Consider the following 4,652-nt stretch of genomic DNA (forward strand, 5'->3'; position numbering starts at 1 on the left):
TTAAACTGATCCTGCTGGACATCTACTGACGACTGCTTTTGTTCGCTTGGAGATCGTGGCTGCCGGGTTCGTAGAAGACTATCGAGTCCGCCAAAAGGAGCCTCAATGATAACATAAAACACATACGACATCAAAATAGTGATCCCAATGACAGACCAGAAATTAAGCATCTGCAAAGCATAAAATATTATACATTTGTTATAATCCACTAGTTTCCTTCAACTATCCAAAACAAAACTTACAAAGTTGTAGTTCGAAAAATATGTATTGGTCCGTAGAATTCTGCTGTTTACTTCCAGAGTGAACATATTCCAGATGTACACGGAATAGGAGAGTCTCGAGAGTGGCTGCCACAATGGCGAGGATAGGAAACTGTCTGCCAGACCGCCATAGCCCTGCATGCAGGCAAAGATGATCCAACACAGCGCTAGGGGCCAGCCCACCCGGGTAAGCGTGTAGTAGAGAGACTCCTCGAGTATGGTTAGAGGAGGAGCCCTAAACTTGGATGCGGCTTAGCTGGAGCTTCCTTCCACGATTCAGGTGCAAGAAGTACCCGAAGAGAAATCCAGTCAGCCATTGACCCGCATGCGTGTGTGTGGATCCATAGACATCCAAACCATCACCTCCTTTACTTCCATTCCTGAATTAAATGAGGCTTAATAACTTCAAATGCAAATAGAAAGATCGTGGACTTACTTCGTGAGCATTGATTCATTGTTGACCATCATCGTGACAAAGAGGCAGGTCGTGACTAGAAGCAACAGCACTACAATGCCAGCAGCCGCCTTTTTGCCCCATTTATACAGAGCAATCAGCAGAAGCAGAGAGATTATGTATAGTTGCATATCCACTGCCAAGTACCAGGCATGACCTAAGCCCTTAAAAAAGGTGTTGGAATACGCCTATTCCCACATTCAAATAATAACATTAAATAATATTATCGATATGTTAGGTATTATTATTATAAGTTAGTCTGGTCACACTTGAAGTGTCGACCCTCTCTCTTCTTTTGTGATCTCAAGTGTGTGGACCGGTGTTGCAGCAAAAAGTAATCAAGAAATACATAAATAATCTTTAAAGAAAAACATAACTTGGTACTGTCTTCCGTTTACTAATTGTCATAGCTAGTCTACCAATAGGTTATGGGCCCAGTCCACGCCAATTTAAATAAATTAAATCGATAACATAATGCCTAACGAAGTAGATGATAATTGGAAAAAGGCAGAGCGATGTGCAAAGAGCATTTTAATTCAATATTTAGGCGACGCATTTCTAAACTTCGCGGCAGGCGACATTTCGGCACGTGATATTCTGAAGAAGCCTTGCGTCGCAATTAGCTGCACGTAAACGTTTAATAACACTCAAACTCTCAAGTGAAATGACACTTTCGAGTCATTTTGTTACTTTTGATGAAACAGTGAGTGAGTTGTTAGGGGCGGGCGCAAAAATGGATGAGATGGACAAAGTGGCACATTTGCTGCAGACTCTACCTTCAACCTATAATGGTGTCATCACGGCAATCGAAACTTTGTCAGATGAAACTCTATCATTAGCGTTTGTAAAAAATAAATTGTTCGACTACGAGACCAAATTAAGAAATGAAAGTACTGATACAAGTAGTAAAGTCATGAAGGCAGTTGTATGAAATAATAACAATTTTAATAATCGTAAAACGTTTGGATCTAGAAACACACGGCAAAAGATATTATTTAAGGGAAAAGCTAGAAGTAATATTAAATGCCATCACTGTGGCAAAGAAGGGCACATGAAAAAAGACTGTTACCAGTTTATAAGGTTAAATCAAAACAAAGAAAATTATAAACATAATAAACAAGCTCAGCTTGCAGCATCGGGCCACGGGTTCGCATTTATGATGCGGAAAATGAAAAAGAGTGATCAGATAAATAATGAACTCGGTTTTATACTCGATTCTGGTGCAACGGATCATTTGATCAATGATGACTCGCTGTACGCCGATTGCATCGAACTGGAGCAGCCAATTAAAATCGCTGTGGCAAAAGAAGGCGAGTTTTTATATGCCACTAAGCGTGGAATTGTGCGGCTGCACAATGGACACAATATCACACTGGAGGATGTGCTCTACTGCAAGGAGGCAGCAGGAAACCTCATGTCTGTCAAGAGTCTGCAACAGGCAGGGATGTCAATTAAGTTTGACTGTGGTGGTGTCTCCATATCAAAAAATGGAGTAAGTGTTGTTAAACATACAGGTATGTTGGATATACCTGTAGTCAAATTCCAAGCATACAGTGTAGATGCTAGGAACAAAAATAATTATCGATTATGGCATGAGAGGTTGGGGCATATAAGCAATGCAAAATTGCTTGAAATAAAGAATAATAATTTATTTAATGACAGTAATCTTCTTGTTAATTTAAAAATATCAGATGAAGTTTGTGAGTCATGTTTAAATGGGAAACAGGCTAGGTTGCCATTTAAGCAATCTAAAGATAAAAGTTATATAAAACGACCCTTGTTTGTAATACATTCAGATGTATGTGGCCCCATTAAACCAGTTACACTAGACGATAAAAATTATTTTGTGATCTTCGTAGATCAATTTACACATTATTGTGTAACCTATTTGTTAAAATATAAATCAGATGTATTTAATGTATTTAAAGATTTTGTAGCAAAGAGCGAGGCTCATTTTAATTTCAAGATTGTCAATTTGTATATTGACAACGGTAGAGAATACTTGTCGAATGAAATGCGTGAGTTCTGCGTTAATAAAGGAATAAGTTATCATTTGACAGTGCCACATACACCTCAGTTGAATGGTGTTTCGGAGCGAATGATAAGAACCATTACAGAGAAAGCTCGTGCTATGGTAAATGGTGCAAAATTAGACAAAAGTTTTTGGGGTGAAGCTGTGCTAACTGCAACATATCTAATCAACAGAATTCCAAGCAAAGCACTTGGTGATTGTAAAATGACCCCATATGAGCTGTGGCACAATAGAAAGCCCAATTTAAAATTTTTAAGAGTGTTCGGTTCAACCGTGTATGTGCACAACAAAATTAAAAAAGGTCAATTTGATGAAAAATCATTCAAAGCTATCTTGATAGGGTATGAACAAAATGGACTCAAATTGTGGGATGTCATTAAAGGAAAAGTTATTGTTGCAAGAGATGTTGTCGTAGACGAGACTAATATGCTTTATTCTAGAGAAGTAAAATTTGAAACAGATTTCCCGAAAGAGAGTAAGGAAAGAAGTCAACAAGAATTCCTGAATGAGAGTAAGGAATCTGATCAGCTTAATTTCCCGAATGATAGTACGGAATGTGGAATCCTGAATGAGAGTAAGGAATGTGATCAGTTTAATTTCCCGAATGAAAGTACGGAATGTGGAATCCTGAATGAGAGTAAGGAATGTGATCAGTTTTATCTCCCGAATGATAGTACGGAATGTGGAATCCTGAATGAGAGTAAGCAATGTGATCAGTTTTATCTCCCGAATGAAAGTACGGAATGTGAAATCCTGAATGAAAGTAAGGAATGCGAAAAGCTGAATTTTCCGAATGAAAGTAGGAAAAGAAAAACTGATTTCCTGAATGATAGTAAGGAATTATATATCCCGAATGAGAGTAAGGATTGTGAAAAAGCTGATCAGCCAGATAATTGTCGTGAAGAAAATAAGGATACTAATATAATTAGTAGAAAAAGTGAGAGGTTAAAGTCTAAGCCGAAGGTGTCTTATAAAGAACATGATAAAAGCTTTAACAAATTTATATTAAATGCCCATATAGTGTTTGATGAAGTTCCAAATTCTTTTGATGAAATAAATTTTAGGAATGATAAATCTGATTGGGAGGAGGCAATAAATACAGAGTTAAATGCCCATGAAATTAATAACACCTGGACAATTATAAAGAAGCCAGAAAACAAAAATATTGTAGACAGTAGATGGGTATATATATATATATATATATTTGAGTCAAGCTTCATATGTAAAAAGAATTTTAAATAAATTTAACATGGATAGTTGCAATTCAGTCAGTACTCCATTACTAAATAAACTAAATTATGAGTTACTTAACTCAGGTGAAGACTGCAATGCTACATGTCGAAACCTTATTGGCTGTTTAATGTACATAATGCTGTGTACACGACCAGATTTAGCTACCGCTGTAAATATCTTGAGTAGATATAGTAGCAAGAACAATGCTGAGTTATGGCAATGTTTAAAAAGGGTTATTAGATATTTAAAGGGAACTATTGATATGAAGCTTATATTTAAAAAGAATACATCATTTGAAAATACATTAGTTGGCTATGTAGACTCCGATTGGGGTAGTAATGAGATTGATAGAAAAAGTACAACGGGTTATTTGTTTAAAATGTTCGATTCCAATTTAATTTGTTGTAATACAAAAAGACAGAATTCAGTGGCAGCTTCATCAACTGAAGCTGAATATATGGCCCTATTTGAAGCTGTAAGAGAAGCTTTATGGCTAAAGTCTCTTCTAAATAGTATTAATCTTAAACTCGACAGACCCATTAAAATTTATGAAGACAACCAAGGCTGTATTAGCATTGCAAATAATCCCTCATGTCATAAAAGAGCAAAGCATATTGATATAAAATATCATTTTTCAAGAGAACAGATAGAAACTAATGAGATTTCTCTTGAG

General features: G+C 36.5%; 1 long non-coding RNA gene across 1 annotated transcript; it reads right to left on the bottom strand.

Moving 5' to 3' along the window:
• On the bottom strand, window positions 1-799 carry LOC113567296. Its single transcript, XR_003409395.1, has 3 exons — window positions 697-799; window positions 243-640; window positions 1-170 (listed from the first exon to the last, which is right to left on the bottom strand). It is a non-coding gene; the product is annotated as an uncharacterized LOC113567296 (long non-coding RNA).
• Between the last annotated feature and the right edge of the window lie 3,853 nt (window positions 800-4,652).

This window comes from Drosophila persimilis, unplaced genomic scaffold (genome assembly GCF_003286085.1).
Source record: "Drosophila persimilis strain 14011-0111.01,24,50 unplaced genomic scaffold, DperRS2 tig00003936-arrow-arrow-pilon, whole genome shotgun sequence".
Lineage (NCBI taxonomy): Eukaryota > Metazoa > Arthropoda > Insecta > Diptera > Drosophilidae > Drosophila > Drosophila persimilis.